This window comes from Anser anser (assembly GCF_964211835.1).
Source record: "Anser anser genome assembly, chromosome: 3".
Lineage (NCBI taxonomy): Eukaryota > Metazoa > Chordata > Aves > Anseriformes > Anatidae > Anser > Anser anser.
In genome coordinates, this window is record NC_139722.1 from 96,619,246 (window position 1) to 96,642,195 (window position 22,950).

General features: G+C 40.1%; 1 protein-coding gene across 4 annotated transcripts in view; it reads right to left on the reverse strand.

Moving 5' to 3' along the window:
• The window catches only part of EML4 (EMAP like 4), a 158,639-nt gene that overhangs the window by 132,070 nt on the left and 3,619 nt on the right, over nt 1-22,950 (reverse strand). The gene's annotated exons all lie outside the window — the stretch shown is intronic.

Here is a 22,950-nt window from a genome sequence, read left to right on the forward strand (position 1 = left end):
GGAGGGCCAGAAATTCAGCTGATGTTAATCAACAGAACTCCATCAGAGAGAGAGGAACAGTACAGATTTACACTCGATATTACCCAGCCTGCTGTGCTTTTGTTGTGTGTACTGAAAAAAATATCAGTAAAGCCTGTTATGGTAACTTCAATTTATGTTGGTGGACAGTCCTCACTACAGAAGGCCTGCTAAGGAGGAGAGGCTGTCCTTTCAGTGTGATGGTTCAAATTGGAAGTGGATGGAAACATAGTAAGCTTTCAAACAATATGAATCATTCTGCTCTACACATGGAATACAATTTTTTTTTTCTAATAAATAAAATGAAGATACTGTATGTCTGAAGTCCATGTTAGCTTTAGGAGACTAACTGAAATTTACTTTTAAGTCTGGAATCCAACCATAATTTACTTTTCCTAGCAAGGTGAAATGAATTACAGAAACCTACATAGGTGAAAAATGTAGGACCCAGTGCACTCAGCGGATATTGAAGGTGTTATCTATTACACGTAGGTCACAACAACTAAACAAATGAAAATCCAGCCACAAAGGAGAAAACATAAGCATTTAGAATACCAAAGGCTTAGCTCAGCAATACAAAGGTAGAGATGCTCAGCATAGATTTTCCCTTTTCTTAAGAAATGATGTTGAGAGATGTAATAGAACTCTGAATGAAGAACTGACACTTGCTCGTTTTCTCACTGAACTCATGATGACCAATAAAGAGCTTTGCTTCAGGGACAGTGAAGATCTTCAAGAGATTTAAAAAGGAACCCGAACCTTTATACACAAGAACACACACACACACACACACTGATCTTCCTGTTACCCATGAGTACAAGGGCACACCTCAACCAGGCTAATGAAAATGCTATTTTCATATCAAAACTGCTATTTTGAAGGCTGGTCCAGTACTGTAACTCATAAAAATATTGACCCTCACAGCAATGGTGCTTAAAGTTGTGGTCATTTACAAAACAAGAAGCCCACAAACAAATTGAGGAGACAGGTGACTAGGCATAGGAAAAAGTAATTTTAGAAGTTACAATACTGACAATTCATGTACTAAAAGGAGAAGGTCTGTAATTTAAATAAATATATAAACAAATAAGGAGATTGAGACACAATGCAGAGAGAGGGTACTCAAACATTGCTAAGAACATCAGTATTGACATTTGGAAAACATAGCCTTTATTATAAGAGCTTCTATGTGAGCTGTACAAAAGGTACTGAGTTGGGTGCAATTTATCTATGCAAGAAAAAGAAAAATCACAAAAAAGGAGGGGAAACTAGAGAAAGTTCCAAGTCTTCTGGGACATCTGACAAAATGAGTACCATAGAATGTATTGAATTGGTACTGCTGGAACACCGTAAAAAACATGGGAAACACATTAAATGTTAAACTCCTCACCACTCTTGCAGAATTGCAAATTAACACTTTGAGCATTACATCTACTTGAAGCAAAACCACCTACACTGATCATGTAAGCTATGCACATTAGTTCCAGCAGGTTTTGCTCTTTCCTCAACTGTAAAAAAAATAAATATAAAAATAACCCAACTAACACATCTGCAAATTGGCTAACAAGCAAATAATAAATCCTATATGCACAGATGTAAGGTGAAAAAAAAACAACACACACACTGAAGCCCGTAAAGCAAGTGTGGCAGAGCTTGATCAGTGACTAAAGATGCCAACACTTATCAGTTTCCAAATTCCTGTCTGTGTACTCGTAAAGCGTCATTTACGAAAATGCATTCTAAGTGAATGAGAGGCACTTCATGACTCAAGAGAGAGCAGCATCAGAAATTCAGGATTTAAATAGATACATCTTAGTTAAACCATTTAGAAAATGGACTAAACTTAGACATTTGAAGAAAGTCAGCAGTCGTGTCTCATGTTGGTGTCGTGATTCATTAAACTTGGAAGGTCAAACAGACTAGAGGTTTATTTGCCTCTACTAGAAGTATCAAAAAACCTGAATTACACAATTGCACACTTTTGTCCCCCAGGGGTCTCCATGTGTCACTCAAGTTGTTCTTATTTGGACAACCAAAGACCACCACAAAAAGCTGGTGAGACCACTGTCTAAGCCAAGCTTCTATATATTTAAGTGCTCTATGGCTATTGCTTTATTAAAGTTTGGCGCTTTTAACTCACCGCTTTAGGATTGCAACCTGTGAACACCTTCCTGTGGGTAACTTCTAAGCAACTGCAACTCCTTTTGTGAGCAATTTTACTGAGTTTTTTCAGCGAGTTTTTGCAGAATCAAGAATGTGCCTACCATTTTCCTCTTCAGATATCTCAAACTAAAAATTTCAAACACTTCTACAGAAATAGCAAAGAAATCAAAGGTATTTTTTGGAATGTGTATTTTTCAGAAGCTGTAACATCTTTATCTATTTATAAATATATTTGTGCCAGAAGCCTTATTTTTTTTTAATAAACCAGATAAACTTCTCTACGAAATTAATTCTATCACATTCAACTATGTCATTCAACAACAGGAGAAAATAAATCATTTAAAATACCCTAGATTTTTATGCAATGCAAGCATCTTATCTTTCAGCACATTTTGGTTACTGCAATTGCCTGTGGCAACTCAGACTATGAAGTGAGACTACATAATACTTGAATATCATAAAAATTACTACTTATTAAAAAAATACATACTCATGTAGCAGCTTTTGCGCTATAAGAGAGGACAGTATGGATCATCAATTTGTAATAATATTTGGCACTTCTTTAATTAATCTCAAGTAAATAAAAATCCCACCTGTCATCTCTGCCATCTCCCTGTAAGAATTTAAAGGCATTGGCAATGTTTTTTTAATAGTCCCTAATGCATCCTCTCCTCCCTATGATTTGCCTTCAGTTTTACATAGATTAACATATTTTAATTCCATCTTTAAGCATTTACTTAGAGATATAAGTCTGTCTGTTGTATTCTGCTAGCCCACATTCACCTGGGGGAGGCAGCTTCACCTCCTGTTATAGCACCCCCTTTCCTTTTTCCAAATTTTAATTCCTCATAGCTCTAGTAAATTACTTCCACATGGGCCTGTGCTCTTCATGCCCAATTTCTAACCAACGGCAATTCCTGTGGAAACACTGAGCGTAACTGGTTCATCCATTTTTTGTTTTGCCTACACCCCACGGACATTTTCTTGGTGCTCTGAACAGAAAATTGGTGCAGTCTACAAATTTCTGCTCCAAACACGGTTTACATAAGTTACTCCAAAATCTAAGGAGCACCCCCACACACCTACATCCCTTACAAGAGCACAAGCCTTGCAACAAGAGCCAGCCTGCAACAATTTTGCTCAAGGGCTTGTGGCTCTTATGCAAAATACCGTCACCTTGCAGAATGATCTGAACCAGTGCTTCTAAGTAGCTGGATCCTACCAACCTTGTAGGAAATGTGAGGCCGAGGAGTCCCTAGAGAAGAAGGAACTGTTGGTAGGTGTGGTGATAGTGTCTTCCTGAAAGCCTGCTGCTACAGAGGAACAACCAGAGCTTAAAAAAAAAAATGCCAGTGTTTCTCTGGTGCCACATGAACTGCTAAAAAACAAACAAAAAAAAAAAAAACACACAAGCAAAGAGCACCCCACTGGACTGCACATGTGCACCTTTACGTGTCAAGGCAAGTTTTCCAGGTTAACTGATCACCAAGCAAGTCATCTTTAATGCTAAAATGAAAGGAATAGCACTTAGGATTTCACCCGCAAAGTAACATTTCTGAGGGGGGTCCTACAACAGTGACCATGATAAGTCAAAGCCAAGTACAGCAAAAGTTATTTCACTCCTTAGTTTCTCAAAGCAATTCCATGGAAATACCCTACCCCTTATCCACAAGGGCTTGTGGACGTGTTTACATTCACACACCAACGGAGACACAGTTAAGCCAACAGGAGTATCTAACTGCACAGAATTGTTTTCACCTGCTTAGATGAAAGACCTGGGCCACTTTTTATGAAAATGAGAAAACCCTTTAAAATACAGAATTCAAACAAACAAAACAAACGAAAAAAAAAAAAAAAAAAACATGAATAAAGATGGCCACAAAGGCACATCACATTTCTGGCTATTCCTCCTAAGATGTTCTAAGCAATGTAAAGACTACTGTGTAAAAATGGGACGAGCATGAGAAAATGCTTACCATTAGCAATCACAGTCCTCTCCATACTACTAAATTTTGCTCTACATCTAATCCTGGCCTCCTTCCTAGTGGCATTTCAGAAATAGCACTGTACAGCAGGTTCTGTACTCCAGAAGCTATTTTACTCAGTTGCACTTTTCCATGAACATGATATAAAATACAATGCTTCTTGAGAAATCAGGGTAATTTCTCTCTTAAATTACATGCTCCTGTAACATTGGTAGAAGTTGATCTGAAAAAATAAAATTGTTCGCATTTTATTCAAGTTTACATTTATTATAAAAAGGATCTATCACAGTCTTTTTCTGTTTTCTTACGTTACGTAAAGAAAATCAGCATTTTGCAGACATGAACAGCTAATACCTCAAAGCATGGAAATAACCTCTTTACTTAACAACCAGTTGAAAGTCATTGGGGCGCCTTACCAAGGTTTTAAAGCTACAAGGCTCAAAAATATCCTATTTTATACTTCACATGACTTCTGAATAATCAATTATCAATGTTTTTAGCCCTAAAAAGTAGTAAAAGAAGCATAAAGTTCTCACCCATGAAAATCAGTTTTCCAGATATTCTGATTTTGCAATTGTCACGGCCAAGACTAAATTCTCTATCTTCATGAAATAAATACAACACAAAGCACATAGCCTTTCTTAAACTCCAGAACTTGACTGTGACAGCAGAAATAAAACAAGGGAGGATGAAGTTGAATAAGCAACTTCGAACAAGCACTTTTGATGCCAAGCCCATCATCCACGTTATTAATTGGTCACACATGAACCCCATGTGATGTTCTGAATGAAATAAAGAATCCATTGACATGGATACAGTTAACATTTCCTATAACATTAACTTATAAAACACCGTTCAAACCTTGTGAGGAATGAGTAAATAAAGAACAAGGAACACACGAATAGACATGCTGAGGAAAACCGGCAGTGACCATCCCGTGTTACCAGGGGATATCCCAGTGCCTCATCACAAAGAATAGGCAAACAGGCAGTAACAAGGATCTGAAATACAACTGGAGCATTCCCTACGGGGATCAAGGATGATCAAGCTGCACAGAGCAGTAGGGCAAGAGAACTGGAGTGCTTATTAAAAACCACTCCTCAAGCAAGGAAGTCCCAAGCAACCTGAGATACAGGAACAACTGCGACTTCATTAACTGTAATGTAAAACTGCACTTTTCCCACCTTGCCAAGTAAGCACAGATGCAATTATTGAGTCTGTATTTAACTGCTGCCTTCAACAACATGAACTAGGCTTATATTTATTTCTAAGGCTCCTTTTGAAACAAATGGGTCTTTAAATTATCTGATAAACATGAAGTACCCTATAATCTTTTGAGCAGGGAATCATTAAACAGAATAAACTGGCAAGCTCTCAAAGCATGTTTCTTTCAAAGCATTTGCAGGGTGCACTAGTGCTGGCAGCCAGAGTCAAGGTTGCAAAACAATTCCATTATAATATTGTTTTCAGAGGTTTGTAACTTTCTCAAATATTTACCTTTTTATTTGAAAGGTTTCACATTCACTGTGGGAACACTCTTGATAAGCATATGAATGCACTTTTAAAAAATACTTATTAAAAAATAATCACACACTAAAAATGCGATCACTTAGGGACTATATAACGATAACCTAAACAAAGGTCTACATAATCAATCTAAACCTAACGCATCCCTGAATTGTGATAGCTCAGCTATGCAAGCAAAATGCTGGGGGCAAAGAAAGTAAGTAGCTGAACAGATTAGATTTATACACCTTGCAAACCAAATACATTCCTTCATTCCTTTGTTTTCTTTTGCTTGTACACCTATGAATTCGCCAGTTAAAAAAAAAAAAAAAAAAAGAATTCTGAAGAAATTCAGTCCAAAACAATGAATTATAAGCCAGCAGACTTCCATCTGGAATTATTCAAAAGCACATATGGTCATATTTATAATGTAGAAAAATTCTGCAATCTGATACTTATTCACCTTTCTTGTGATTAGCTGCTCCACAACATACTAGCTTTAGAATATCGAACTCACAATCTGGCCTCGTAAATGAAAAAATAAGTTATTAAGTCACTAATTTGAGGCTACTTCCATGCAATATACACATGCTAAGAGACAGAATTAGGTTGGCTGCTTCTTCTAGCACACAAAGGAGTGTAAAACCCAATTAAAATATGTACACATTCCAGGTGAGAAAATATAACTACCATAACAAGGTAGCAGCTAGCAAATAGTGATGGATAGTAGGATAATTACATCATTAGCTGCATTCAAGTCCACGGTTTCTTTGGCTCAAAAAAATATGATATATTTGTTTATATGTTATTTTTAAGATTGCTGTATAAGTCAGCCTACGCTACACATTTCTTTTTCAGAAGGCAAATCCACTCCCGAAGACAGGAGCACCGATCTCTCTCCCCCCATGCACCTTTTTTTGAAGACAATGCAGCAAGGAGGAGGAAGGGAAGGAGTACAAAGAAAAGGAGAGGGAGAAAAAAGGGTATTAGTCTATGAGAGAGGAACAGAGATGTTTAACAGCACTCAACCGGCTCCCAGATTGCTCAACCACCATACCAAGCAGTTTTTCCTCCCTCACAGCATCAGCCCCATGCTCCTCCTCTGCCCTAAGCTACATTTCGATGAGGTATTTTTCACCTTTGGGGCTGAATTGAACCAGATTCACCACATCGACAGAGAGGAGCTCCACAATGGTGAAGGACGGGTCTTTGCAAACATTGACAAGACCACAGACTGACCACACCGGCCAGCACTCAACAGCTTGGTGCCTTCTAATTTCTTCCCCCAAACTCAAGAGCTCTTCAAAACGGTAGAGGCACATCATTTTATGTATCTTCCCTTTCCAAACCAAGGTTTCAGATTGCCTGCCCTCTCACTTCCAAGACCCATGTCTTCTGTCCTCCCATGATATGATGACAATTTATCCTAATGGTAACCTCCTGCACAGCCATGAACAGCAATGCATCTAAGTCAAAGGCAACACGAGCACTACCTCCTGTGTCTGGGTTCCTCATGGAGGGTAAAGCTGAGCCTAGGAAGCTGAAAGTCTCAAAGCTCCTGAGAAAAGCTGCATGGCTTCTTCAGCATAACTTAAAGAATGGAAAAGTTACTGCTCTTGCCCCAAGACATGGAAGAAAGCAGTTGCCATGAGATAAACTGTCTAGCCCAGCAATCCTAAATCGTTAACTAGTCTTTCTTGTACAGAAACATACTTACCACCATGCTAGTGGACATATAGCTAATACATCCCTTTAACCCTAACCATATTATGTATGAGGTCATTTGGACTTCACAAACTCATCTTGCATTTTCTCACCCCTCCACCCTCAAACACGGCCATTAGCCAGCCTTCTTCCTGAAGAGGGTTTATAAGAGCTGACAAGTTAAAAAAATACTAGTAACTAATACTTACTACTAATAATAATCCTTTTCTTCCCAGGCCAGGAGAGCCTGGCTCTCAGGATCACCTCCAGACTGGGCCCAGCTTCCCCTGTGTCCAGTAAGGCATGGTACCACACAAATGAGCAAAGCACAGTGCTGAAAGTAGCAGCATATTGTTCTTCCTCCAAGGAGGGAGTGTAGGTAGACTACACCCAGAACTCAAGTCAGTCTGTTTTGCCCTCACTGCCAATTTTAGTAACGTTTTCACACAAACGGGAACAACGACATACTGAAGAACTATAAATACTGCCTCAAAACTAAGGCTGAACCTCTCCTAAATGGCTTAATACGAAGCTCCTCTATAAGGCTTGCTCAAAAGGGAGCTGAAAAAAAAATGCAGTATTCCTGTAAAAGAACCAAATGGCAGTAACAAGATCACCATAAGTAGCAGAGTAGCTGCACTCCCTCTTAATAATTATGATAACTATTCTGTATGGCTTTCTACATTACTTTCCTAGAACAACAAAATACAAAAGCTGCACTAGAAAGCAACACTGCATTCAGTTACAAAGCCAAAGACAAGTTTCCTACTAGTTATGCTGATGTACATTGGGTTCAGAAAAATCTTCTCACTGATAAAGTAGACACAATACAGGTAAAGCAGAGCATGTACAGCAAGAAATCATTAACTTTAACAATGCAAAACATACAAATTAGCTGTAAAAGAAGCGGGGAATCTTCAGTGATCTGATGTTGCGCTTCCTTCTGAAGTTCCTGTTTAAAGTATGTAATTGATGCAATAAAAGTCCTTGGAAAAATTACTCACGTCAAACAAAATAATCAAACCATAATGATTAACAAAGAATTGGGCCATACTTTACAGTAAAAAAACACTTCTCAAATGTAAATGCTTTTAAAATACTATGATGCTTTGTTCTATGCTAAAAAAGCGTAGCCCTGTTTTGCAAAAATTGTGTAAGACTTCCATGGTTAAAGTCATCTTTAAATGACAAAGAAAAAAAATCCATAAATCAAAAACAAACCACCAACAGAATTATAAGACCTTTTGGAAGCTCTAGAAGTATTTCACAAACATCAACAAAACAATTTCTTAATCCGCTAACCTGTCCTTAAAAACAAATAGAAACCTACTTTCAGTGCTACAGCAGGGTGGAAAAAGGTCTTCCTGAAGCACACATGTAAAATTAAAGGAAGGGAAAGAAGAAAGCCATATGGTAGCCATCATCTTATTAAAAAAGAAGAATGGTTCTTGTTAGAGGAGAACTGAAGAGACAATCCGTATTGGACTGAGCAGTCAATATGGTGCAGCAGCAGGAGCAGCAGCCTCCTTCTGCTCTCAGCAACCTGGAAATGGCCCAGCAACACGTCAAGTGCTCGGAGAGTCAGTGCGATTCACTTTTCCGTTTCAAAAATATTGATGGTTAACGTAGCACAAAAGCTAAATTGCTAAAACCTCTTCTAACAGCTGCTTCCAGGAGATGGAAAATTGCTTGTATAACACTGAAATCATCCAAAATCTGATCTGTGCCCTCCTCAGATGCTGAAGAGTGACATCACTAGAAACAGCCCATGTCAACCAAGCAGGAGAACAAGGGGAGAATGCTGCGCACCACCAGATTTAAGTTATCACCACCACGAGGCTAGGAACATGCTGCCAGGCAGCCCAAGCCAGGGCAGCAGGAGACCAGCCACCAGCTGGAGCTGAGGAAAACATCAGTGCCATTCAGAGACAACAAGGATGGCCTTCCTATTTCCCCTATTATTTTGTTTTTTAAACGCACAAAAAGAAATCCAAAATGCATGTCACCTCCAGTTCCCATCGCTCTCCCTAGCACAGCAGCCTTGCCAAGGATGACAACAGCATTTGCTTTCTCTGCTGTCAGGCACGCTGACAGGACGAGCCTCTCCTCTCCCACTTGAGGGTGACAGCGTAGCTTTGCAGCTAACAGCAAAAACAGCCAGGGCCCACCTCAACAGTTTTTCAGCAAAAACCTGAAGCTCAATGGCAGTCAGTGGAAAACTGGGGAGGGGGGGGGGAACATTCCCCAAGGAATAAGAATTAAAACACAAAACATCCATACAGATATTACGGGGGCGATCCATACGGATATTATGGGGGCGGGAGGGGTGTCTAAAACTTACATACTGTTGGAAAGGCTAGGTATTTAAAGTGACGAGGGCGATGTTACGGCAGCCTAACACAATAGGAAGAAATACGAGTTGCTCGGCAGAGCACCATTCCAGACAGCTGCGGCCTGTCAGCATCCCCGTGACACTTCCCAGAGAGTAGCCGAGGGTGGCTCCCCCAGCCTTTGATTACAGGCCTTCCTTCCAGGGGCAGACATCTGCCTCTCACTTCTCTGCGACGACGCTGCTTGTTCGCAGCGAGCCAAAACTGTATTTAATATCTGATGATTAACATTACCCCTACACCGCGCAAGCACACACAAGTCCCTGCTGTTGCACAAGCGGTCTCCAGCTTCCCCAAGCCACTGCTGAGGACCACATGTGAGGTGGGATTAAACATCCACAGGCATGGCTGTCAGCTTGAGTGACATCTCAAGGGCTTCCCCCTGTCAGATCACCCCAAAACCCCACAGGGACCCAGCCCTGCTCTCCGGCACCTCCAGTGCCCAGATGGCACGTGGCTCGAGACCACCGACCAGCAGCCTGGAGGAGGAGGTCAGGCACAACACGTATTGTGCTCCTTGCAGGAGAGGGGACATCAGTGAACACGCAAAGCCCATAAAACACGGTGTGACCTTCGTGGTGAAACGCTTGTTCCTGTACCTTCACTCTGCAGCAGGGAATGATGCAGATGTAAAGCAAAACCTGGCACCTGAGGCTGTTCAGCCAGTACTCTGTGATAGCCCAGCATCATTAAGGTGATGAAGATGAGCTAAGGGTGAACAGGTGACTCTTAGATGACATCAGCCCTACCCATTTTTCTTCTAAAAATGCATACACAAAGATCATATGATAGTACACGAGAGCTGTTTGCCAAAATGTAGTTTCCTATTCATCTTTGGGAAGCCACTGCTTCCTAGTAAAGATGTCTATCTTTTTTTAACCTACTAATTGCTTTGAAAGTATTTGAGTTTTAATCTGTACAACATTGCATGCAAAAGACTTGTAAACAGCAATACGGCAAAGAAAAGGAAAAAGCTACTTCAAAGTCAGCTTACGGTTTCACAAAAGCAAAATACATGCTACAATGATAAGATGATTGAAAATCCATAATCCTGAAAAGAAACTAGGTAGACATATTAATCATACGTCAAGTAGTACCTGAAAATAGGGGTATATAATATGACAGAAAGGTTTCAACTGAAGAATGCACATACAACGCTTCTATATTCCAGTTACAGTGTATAATGATTTTATGCAGTTTTCACAGAAGTCAAGAAGACCTGTTCTAAATCCTGCCTAACATGCAAGACACCACCAGGTCAAGAACAAACTGAAGCAACATTCTTTGAAATGTTCAACCATGAACAAAACAGGCCAGACCTCCCTCAATCCCTTTAAGTTAAACCTGGTTTGGGGAAGGAGTTGTACACACATATATGCACACACCAAATTTTGAAAAATTACCATTTAATTCTGGAAACAAACAAAAAAAAAGACTAGTCAAATTTTAGATGTTTAACTTCAACTGAAGGCTGAAAGGCAAATGTATGTGACACTATCAAAATAATCCACATGTACTGATAAATACAATGTATGCTATATGCTACAGATACTTTATTGCCAATTTCTCTTTACTTTCTCACAATTCCTTTTGCCATTTTATCAATAGCTTTGAAAAAAAAAAAAAAAGGCCCTTTATGGTCCATAAAAAGGGAACAGCAAACGTTGCCATTAATTCACAAACACAGCAGCCAAGTTATGGCTTTGAGCCCTTTTACTGCTAAAGCTGCTCTAGCTGTATGAACAGGAAATTGAAGTTTCTACTGCAAATAATAATTACGTAAATGTAGATAATTAAAAGCATGTTAGCAAGAAACCCTGCACACATATACCACCTTTATTATTTAGCTAGTCAATATCTGAATCGATATCCTGAGAGCACACAAACAGTAGGTCATGCTATCCATCTCTGAAGGTTTCAAGTCACTGTATTTAGAGATGGGGAGGAAGGAGAGGAGCATGATCAAAGAAGTCAAGTCCCAGTTTGGTTTCAAATCCCACCTGCACAGACACCACTCCCCTCTCTACCCTTCCCCAGCCCTCACCTCAAATCGTTAGGGCCACGCTGCTGGCTTAGGGAAGGTGAGCTCCCTTCAGCTCTCTGCAGCACAGCAGCAAACAGAGGCTCCCTGCACAGGAGAAGAGAAAACCAGGAATTGGAGAATGACAACAGCAATGGGAACACGTCCAGGGCAGAGAAACAATAGGGAAAATCTCATCTCTGACAACAGTTAAGAAGATACTCATTTTATTTTATTAATCGACTTCAGCATAGCTGGAACTTCAAATGCACAGTTTAAAAGCCATAAATACTTGAGTTGAAGGACAGACATTTAACTCCTAGGTGACCCACACTTTCAGCACCACTTAAAATACAAAGACTGGACAAATAAAAGAAAACAGAGGGAATGGACTAAATAGAGGGACACCAAAGGTCCACGGCCACTGCAACAGGAAAAAAAATGCCAAGTGATCCCAGTACCCTTGGGGCTCATAGCACACAAGCGCTGCAGTGATGCCCGGGCAGTGCACACAGCTTTGCCAGGCTCCATCTGGGCTCAGAAGTAAGGCATGTATTTAGCTGCGAGGCTTTGTGCAGGTACAGGGGAAAAAAAACTGCTTGGTGCTTGTGTACCTTGCAAGCTTCATCTGCTTATCTTTTGAAACACCTTAACGCACAGGGAACAGTGCTAGACAGCTTATGCTCTCCCTAGTTGAAAAGGATCACCACTTCAACATCTAACTATTAAAATCCAAACTAAACACTCTCCTAACCCCATATTCCTCTAAAGGCAAAGAGTGGAATATATGCATAGAACTTTTTTTGTATTAGACACGCATATACGATGAATGATCAAAAAGATCATGATTCAAAACTCCAATGACTTCCTACCTGAAAAACTGTCATCGTAGCTTAGAAAACAAAATGCTAGATTAAGTACCATTCAATGCTATACAACTCATTGACAAATTATCCCATTAAAAATGCAACATAAGAGTCCTTCAAGCAAATCATATTCTCCTGTGTTCTCCAAAGCACACCAGGATATTTAATCCAAATGAAACAATTCTGCAGTACACCAATCTTACTGTGAAAGGGCAGAGGAAAACAGAAACAAGCATGTTGATATCATATAAAGCATTGTTGGACTGGCACACACACACACCAAAAAAAAAGACAAGTAAGGATAGGATTTATACTGTAAATGTTTTTAAGTACAAGTTTTAGTAGGATGCTTACTGATGTTCAGAAGCATGGGATCTCAATTCTCCACATCAACAACAGTGACTAGTAGAGCCGTATGTTAAGATATATCTTCAAAACAATTGTCCCAAAAGCAGCCAACAGCAAGTTCAAGACCCACAATGAAACAACAGTGACAATGTTGCTTGGCTTACAAGCCCAGAACAGTACACAGCTGTTTAACAAGAGCCACCCTCTCTCACAGGTAGAGTTCTTGCAAATACCAAATCTAAATGTATGGAATTGTCACTTTTGCAGGACCAAAGAGATATTTTCTTTGTATTGCACAGTCACAGCAGGTTTCTTTTCCCCTTCCTGTACCATACACGCTATGTACCTAACAATTCTAAAGAAATAATTGAAGCAGATAACCTGGAATATTTAACTCTCCTGGCCTGCATCAATATCTTTCCCATTTCCTCTCTCCAATGCGAGTATAAACAATAAGACTTCTATTACACCGCAGTCTTAAAGCAACTCATTAGGTATATTTGCACTGTAATCAAGTACAAATAGGCACTTTCCATACAATGCATCTTAAAAGAGAAGCTTGCATCCACAAGATTATTTAAGTAACTACTAACATCTACAGATTTGGCAACTAAATATGAAAAATGGAAATCTATTTTAGAATTAATTTCATCATTAAACAATAACTTTCTAGATTTTTTCACATCCTGAAGTTGTTTTTTGTTGTTTTTATTTTTCCAGTTCTTGGCTGAGATTGTTCTAAACATCAGAGATTTACAAATTTGCAGACTGTGCGTTCAGATCCACTTTCTTTCCATCTAAACCAGCTAACAAGGAAAAGCTTGAGGACAGATGTTAATATCATATGAAAATTACCTGTACTCTGCACACTTTAGAAGTTTCCAAATCAAGTAAGAATTTACATTGTTTTGCAATACGAATGACCGATGTGCTGGCTAGGTTTCCGAGACGCAACACCTGAGACGCTGCTGCACTTGGGGGTCACCAATCGCTTCCTCCCAAACCACCAAGGGATGAGGACAGAGCAGCAGCTCCTGGCACAAGAGCAACAGAGATGGATATGTGTCTGTTTAAGGCTCGTGCCTGAGCACCAAGGTTAGCTGTGTGAGCTAGCAGCACAGCAACAGCACCATACCAGAGCACTGTTTTTAATGAAACACAAGCAAGTCAGATCAAGTGTTTAGGAAAAAAAATACATGTTTTTCAAAAAATCCGAATTGCTTATGTTCTCTGTTACTATGCTTAATCCTCATTTTCTCTGTTTAAAAGGAAAACAACTCTGGAAATATTTAAATATTGAAATATTTTTTCCTCATATCACTCACCTCTGTAAAGAAACAGAATCACTAAACACTAAAAATATAGCTTCCTTTAATTCCAAAATAGCAATAACAAACATTTGTAGGGTTTGATGGTAGTTTTTGGTTTTCTTTTTTCCCCCCACTTTTTAAAATCAAACAGAACAAAAATAAAAAATATAAAGCAAGACTAAATACTTTCCCATAGAAAAAAAAAATCTAGAGAACCCAGTTCCATTAGCTTACTGAAGAAAGGAAATGCTGCTTTATTTGTAGAATTAAAGAACATTCTGCTGTTATTCTGAACCTGTAGTCATTAGAAAATATATTAATACCTGTATTAACTTGCCTTTCCAGGTTTGGTCTCATCCCCACTGGCTACTCTGCGCCTTTAGCCTACTACATTTCTCCATAAATTCTGCATCCTCTGTAGCAAAACGGCATCTTTTCGCAGTTCCTATTCCCTCTAACCCAGCCTTTCATAAATTGGGTCCCCAGCCACATCAGCTGCAAGAGAAATCTGGTATGGGATGAGAAACAAAAGGAAAATATAAGCAGGGAGGCGCAACAGAAGAGGCCTCGCTGCTTATTTTCCTTTTGTTTCTCATCCCACACCAGATCCTCCAGGAGGTTTTTCCTGGAACAAACATGTTTTTCTAAGCTCTATTCTAATGAAATCTTCCCCCCACCCCTTTCTAAAAATCCAAGACAAGAGGTTGGTTAAACGCACATTTTTCAGAATGGAAGTGAAAATGGCTGAGCTTAACAGTGCCAGAAGACAGAAACCACGCAACTGCCTGTGCTGGTTTTTCACTCTGAACAAAAACTGGAAGTTATACATGTGTACCACACTTTGAGACACTTCTTGATATGCAGGTAAAGCACAGCTCAGTTTGAAAACAAATGCACATACCAAACTCACAATAAGATTTCAGGTATTTATTAGCTTCATACTAAATATTTGCCTGAGTTAGAGTAGTTTCTGCAGATCCAGGCCATTAAAAAGGAGTTATAACAAATTAAAATAAAAATGTTGAGAAATAGAACCAGCATCTCCCTGAGCTAACACATTTTTAATGCAACACACACACACAAAAAAAATCACATTTACATCAGAAATACTACTATCAAGTCCACATCAGCTAAATAAATGGCCTTATTACTCTGATTCTTTAGGGTAAAGAATAAACAGAGAAATCACACTATTAATCATTTCATTATACCTACCTCCAAAAGTACCTTAATTATTCATATTAATTAAACATTCACTCCTCTAGTAAGAATTCAGCCCAAGAATTCTGGAAGACAAAGAACAAGCAGATCGCCTCCATGGCCACAGTCTAACTGTTGCCATGTTCTGACCAATCCTTGACCCATCTAAACACCTTTCAGAAATACTGTGGTCACAGATTACTGAAAATATAACACATATTCCACAAATTTCTTCAGGCCTGTCAATCTGACCTCAGTGCTGGGGAAGTTCATGGAGCAGATTATCTTGAGTGCCACCACACAGCAGTGCCATCATGCATCACTTACAGGACAACCAGGTGATGAGGCCCAGTCAGCATGGGTTTATCAAAGGCAGGTCCTGTTCGACTAACCTGATCTCTTTCTATGACAAGGTGACACACAGTGAATGAGGGAAAGGCTGTGGATGTGGTCTACCTAGACTTCAGTAAGGCTTTTGACACCGTTTCCCACAGCATTCTCCTGAAGAAGCTCAAGACTTGGACAAGCGTATACATTATTGGATTAAAAACTGGGTGTGGCTGGGCCCAAGGAGGTGTGGTGAATGGAGTTAAATCCAGCTGGTCACTAGTGGTGCCCCCCAGGGCTCAGTATTGGGCCCAGTTCTCTTCAATATCTTTATCAACGATCTGGATGAAGGGATCGAGAGCACCCTCAGTAAGTTTGCAGACACCAAGTTAAGCGTGAGTATTGATCTGCTCGAGGGCAGGAGGGCTCTGCGGAGGGATCTGGACAGGCTGGACCGATAGGCCAAGGCCAACTGCAGGAGGTTCAACAAGGCCAAGTGCCAGGTCCTGCACTTGGGGCACAACAACCCCAAGCAATGCTACAGTCTTGGGGCAGAGTGGCTTGAAAGCTACCCAGAGGAAAGGGACCTAGGGGTATGGGTGGATAGCTGGCTGAATATGAGCCAGCAGCATGCTCAGATGGCCAAAAAGGCTAACAGCATCCTGGCTTGTATCAGAAATAGCGTGGCCAGCAGAACTAAGGAAGTGATTGTCCCCCCGTACTCGGCTCTAGTGAGGCCGCACCTCAAGTACTGTGTTCAGTTTTGGGCCCCCCACTACAAGAAGGACATCCAGGTGCTGGACCATGTCCAGAAAGGGGTACGAGCTGGTGAGGGGTCTAGAAAAAAGGTCTTATGAGGAGCGGCTGAGGGAGCTGGGGTTATTTAGCCCAGAGAAAAGAAGGCTCAGGGGAGACCTTGTCACGCTGTACAATTACGTTAAAGGAGGCTACAGTAAGGTGGGGATTGGGCTCTTCGCCCAAGCACCAAGTGATAAGACAAGGGGAAACAGCCTCAAGTTGCACCATGGGAGGTTTATGTTAGATATTAGGAGAAATTTCTTTACTGAAAGGGTTGTGCAGCATTGGAACTGGCTGCCCAGGAAGTGGTTGAGTTGCCATCCCCAGAGGTCTTCAAAAAACATGTAGACTTAGTAGGATGGTTTAGTGGTGGGCTATAGTACTAGGTTAAAGGTCAGACTAGATGACCTTAGAGGTCTTTTCCAACCTGAATGATTCTTTGTAAATCTAGAGGACAGCAGTGTCAACAAGTCATTTTTCTTAAATGTCATATCATTTTCATGGGAAAATGCCATACCACATCCCATGGTGCTTAGAAACCAGAAATGCAGAAATCCTCCTAACCCCAATGCATGAGAGACTAAAAACAACAGCGATCTCACAACAGGGCTTATCACAGCTATCGCAAATCTGTCAGGAGTGACTCAGAGCTCTTTCGCGTTTATCCCATGGAAGAAAAAAAAATGCACAGAATTTGGGCTACTTGTTATTGTTGTCTCCCTTCACTCATGATTTTAACATACGTGTTTAGAGTTTAGGAAGAAAGCACTACAGCCACACCGACCACTAATTTCCTGCTTGATATCTCTGATGGTATTTGCATAGCACACACTGGGACAGGAGGTAATAGCAGCTCTATGCAGCACTTCATAGCTAAACAAAGTTCTAATTTTCTTCTTGCTTGAGTTCTTGTTCAAAAAAGCTAACGTGATATTATGCAGACATGAGTATTGCTACGTCTTGAGCCTTGCAACTGAGAAATTTTCATTTATGGTTCTTACCCTTGAAGGTTCCTCCTCCCTGCACCTCTCTTCAAAATCACCAAGAATGAAATTTGTAGGAATGTTCTCCTGAACTTTCATGCAAATTCCAGCAATAAAAGTGCTAAACTGAAACAGTTCCTGCAGTTTCGTTCCATTTCACGTGTTCAGATTTTTCAATACCTACTGCTTCTGGAAAGGAATTTGGTCAACGATACGCTACCTAAAGGACATCTACAATTCAAAGCCACTGCAAAGTTTGTTACAAAAAACAAAATGAGGTTTTTACTGGAGGATGTGTAATAAAATCTTAAGAAACATGGTTATTTTTTAGAAAGTGATGTCCAACCTCGAAAACTGAACCTGCACGAAAAACTTTTGGCTTTCTACTGCCATTTTTTAAATATAACTTGCCAATGAAATTCAGTGGTCTAATTAACTACAGATCCATGTAAAACACACAACAGGAAACCTCTTAGGAAAATGGCATGGTCTACTGGTAACTGTGAATAAGAGGGAAGGAAACAAACTCGAGCCCACCCTCCTGCTGTTGTTTTGTACTCAGATGGGTGCAAAGCTCATCAGAACCCTGGATTAAAGGTGACATTTTTCCTTTTGTTCTCTAAAACAGAAACAATGTAACATACAGTAAGCTGTAAACAAACTAATAGTTCTGCCATTTATTTCATATATATTTGGTGTTGTTAATTCAGTTGCTTGTGAGTGTTTGCTCACCACAGCAGCTGACTGAAATTTAGCGTTTTAAAATAGTATCTATTACTCTTATGCCATAAATTCATTAAAAAACATAAAATGTGGTAAAATCATTACCTCTTGTATTTAGACAGCAAATATGATTTTTTCTTGGTAGCAGCCATTTCTTGCTTTTGTGTCCTAATCCAGAATAATGAAATCCAACTATTCCGTCTTTAAAATCATAAAGTTCTCATGAAAAAGCATTTTCATTTCCTTTAGCTAAACCACATTTCTAGGCTTAATTTGCAGCATCCCTTTAGAGAGCCAAATCTTGGGCTTAAAAGCATTTGTGACTTTAATTTATCCACTGGGTTTTAAACTCCCAATTTTCCCAGAGGATTATGAAAGCCTGCCAATTTAGCTTGATGCATTAGAACTGTTTACACAAGTTCAAAATACATTTAAACATAAAACAGTTTGGTTTCAGCTCCCCCTACCCCCCTCTTTTTTTTTAAGCTCAAATTAACTGGAAGAACAAGTGGGAACCAACTCCAGACTGGAACACTGGACTCAAAGTTAGAGGTGAGTTTCAGTGAAACACAAGAGAATCAGACAAGAGACAAGACTGACTGTTTTTCACTAACTTAATACAACATCTGAAATCCAAGGTAGATGAACCTCTCCAAAACTATAGCGTAGCTTTGTACAGCAGATCTGTGTTGGTTCATCTCTTCCCCTTCCATTACATTTTTATTACACGTAAGAGTCATACACATATGCAAACAGCTCTAGAGAGATAAATAAAATGTATATAACATGAAGTGTAAGGCTATTTCTACAATAAAACAGATTTGCACTCAGAAAAGTATCCTGCCTAAAGGCTGCAAGACCATGCAATCCACTCCACTAGACAGGTGCGCACCAAAGAAAGCAACTGGATTCTCCAACACCTGCTAAAAAAAAGTTGTCCTTCCAAATGAACAGCACGTCACACAAAGTAGAACAGAACAGACACTAGAAAGTCAGGAGAGCAGTCGGGAAAACAGCAGTTAAAGAACATCAAGACACATCTATATTTAGTAAACAAGTTAGGCTGGAACTATTGAAGATTAGCAGAAAAGGCAACCTACTGAGAGACACAAAAATAAAAAAATAAAAAAAAGTATTTCATCCAATCAAGTAAGAAGCCGTAGGGCAGAAAGCTTAATAAGAATACTGCTACATACCCTCAGTGAATATTACATGAATACTTAAAACACAGAGCCAAAAGAAAAGAATATTAAATAAAAATAAGAAGTGAAAAGGGAGTGAGAAGGAATAAAAGAAAAACAAATGAAAAAAAAACAGAAGAGAAAAACATTTCATGTGTTCCAAGATTTAGCAATAAACTCAGACTTTTAATCTCTCTGGTGTCCCTCTTCATATCCCACCCCTCCAACAGCACCACCCATTTACATCCACTGACCGACTTATCAACTAAAGCTGCAAGCTTGTCCACGAACACAACCTTTCTAAATCAGAGCACGTGTGATTCCTAAAGATGACTCAAAACTCTCGGAGGAGCTTGCATGGGGTTTCCAGGTAGCCATCTTTCAGCACCTGATGAAAGAAAACCACAGAAAACTAAAGTTCTGCATTGATTTGAACAAGCAGATAAAGAAAAAAAAATCCCATCAAACTGAGTGCTTGGACTCATCTGTTTACAGAGAGGAAAATCAGGCAAGCAGTGGCTCCACCTGAGCTCGTGGGCAACTGTAAAAAGATTTCTTGAAAAGGAAGTTAGTGAAGCTTATAAAAAGCTGTTTATCAGGTGATTCTGAACTCCTAAACAGAAGAATGTCCCTACTAGAAACAGCCAACACCAGCAACAGCACAGAGACCTGCACTGTCATCATACATGCCACGTGTTACAAAATTAATTACCCTCTAACACCCTCCCTATTACATTATGTGTGGGTAAAACAGGAACAACATTCTTGGCCTTAAAATCACATTCATTAAGGATTAGATTTAGCAAAGACCTAAAGAAAGAAGGGAAAAATAAACCTCAATAATTGATAGAAACCACACTAAGGGAAGCAGCTACTTTGAATAGCAAGGAGTGGCAAACAGAATCTCCCCGCATGTTACTAACAGTACAATTAGCAAGGTAATGCTGTTAAAAAGAGAAAAGTGCTTCAGAGGATTTGTAAGAGTACTGTTCTTGACCAATTTTTTCCTCTTAAATACTTCAGGATATAAAACACAGGGAAAAAAATCCTTATAGAGCAGGTTTTTCAGAAAGAGAAAATTCTGTCAAATAACTATACTTCCCATATCAAAAGTATTCAGTTAGAGAGTATGAAGTACACACCATAAGGCCAAAAATTATACTCAGCATCCCAGGCATTAAAAGCCTTTCTACAGGAGAGAGAAGAGAGACTTTTTAACAGACTTTCCTGCGTTTGGGGTTTATGGTTTCTTTGTTTTTAAAAGCAAGAGTGTTATTCACAACCAGGCTAAATATTGCCAATTGCTCTGTGCAAAAGAGACTGTTTTTTAAACACAGTCCTTTGCTTCTCAGCTGGCGACAGCAAAGGGCTGCTGCTCACTGCCCACCAACTAAAGCCCATGCAAACAAGAGGTGGGCCACCACTGAGTTTCTAAAGCAAACGGCCTGTCTTCTTGGCTGTTCTTGTTTAGTCACCCCGGTACCAATCATCCTTCTCAGGCAGGATAGACTTGCGTCCTGCCAAAGTTTTTATTTTTAAGAACACTAGCACACTGATAATAGCACAAAGCACTCCCATGAGCACAGCCCCGTGAATTAAGTTGAATTCACTGCCTGCGGACTAGAAGGGCAACTGTTTAAAAAAAAAAAAAAAGTCTTTATATCCTAGCCTAAATAAATGACAACTTGCTGTTGCATTCCACATGCTCATTTTTCTCGGTACAAAACCCAGCCACAGATTAGTCACAATGCACTTTCTTCATATGCTCTCAAGACACAGCGCACTGGTGACCACTAGATCCTTTCTGCTCCAGCTCTCCTGCCGCCTCCAGCGTACCTGCCTGTTCATCACTGGGGCCAGAGAAAAGCCTTAAAGGACTTCAGCAAAGCCAGAGCTTCAATAAACTCTACTGGCTCTTCAAATCCAGAAGAGGAGCACATCCTCATAAAAGTGCCTCAGCAGTTATCCAGTCCAGCCTCAGTATAGCTATGAAACAGGTATGTTTTCAAGCAACTTTTATGCAATACTCACCATAAGAAATGAGGAAAAAAAAAAAAAAAAGAAACTGACCTACATGCCACCCCTTCTGTTAGTAGTTGTTAGATATGCTACAGTTAGTAGCAGTACACACAGTGACACAACACATAGATCCCATGTAACAAGAATCACTTTTTCATTTCATTTCTCCAGCTCTCCCTCTAGTAACATGAACAGAAAAGCCTCACTCTCCACTTAGTCATTACAGCTCTCCTTTGTCTTCTTTCTCTGAAAAATAGGCCTAAGCTCAACTACTCTGTTTTTTTCTCTAATCCTTAATTATTTCGTTTGTCTGAGACTTCAAGAGAGGATTGATTTTAATTTCTCTGTGAAAATATTTTCAATCATAGAGAATTTTACAGTAAAAACTGCACCTAAGCTTCAGGGCATGGTGCACAGCTGCACAAAACCAACTGTCAAAATTCGGAAGGTGAGAGCTCTTCATTTACTTCTGTAAGTTCCTATTCTCCCACGGACCTCATTGCTGGAGAGAGTCCCATTAAAATGCTTCAGACCACGTTGTTATCATATGCTGGTGGCAAAGTTGGAAACAGCTGTACCCTTTTTTTTAATGCATCTGATGAATGTTTCCATATCCGTGTTTACAATCAGTTATTGTTACAGAGCTCAACAAACAGAAGCTTTCTCAGAAGAGAAAACAATGCAACAGCTATGAGAGCAGTGGAAAACTGTCCACCAAAGCACATCTCCTCACCAGCCCATCATGGCTTACTCTTCACAACCCTAAATCTAGCAGGATCAAAAAGATCTCATACCTTAGCCAGCTAACCCTGCAAAAAGTAAAAGGGGTACTACATGAACAGCTTAACAGTTGCCACAGAGAAGCAACACCCTGGGAAATGCTTCATGTTAAGACAGCTCTCTGAGACACTTTCAGCTACAGGCATGCATTTGCAGCCCCAAAGAAAGCACCGGATCCAGAAAGTTAAGTTTCAGGCCTGAGAAAGGCGGCAGCATCCTCCATGCTGTGGGAGGTTCGCAATACAGTAAAGCCAACCTAAGAGAGTTTTGTCCGCAGTGCAGTCCTACAGCCTTCTGCTCGGCCACCCGTTCACTGTGGGCTAACCAGCACCAGCATGAGGGTGAAGGAGATCAAGGGCAGTTGTCTGCAGCACGAAGAGCAGAGATGGCAAAAACATGACTGCCTTACTGACAGGCTCAGCACCACTGTTTCTCACAGGGGCTTTTTTTTTTCCTCTTCCCTTCTCTACAAGTGTGTTGTTCTCTTATTTTGGTGGATTTAACATCTCTTTCCCCTGAAGATGCCACCGCTGCGTTGTTTTGATCAGGACCCTAAAGAGAGAGAACTTGGCAGATCCAGAGGCAGACACCCATGCTGTGCTCCTGTCTCGGCGAGGGAGCAGGGCAGA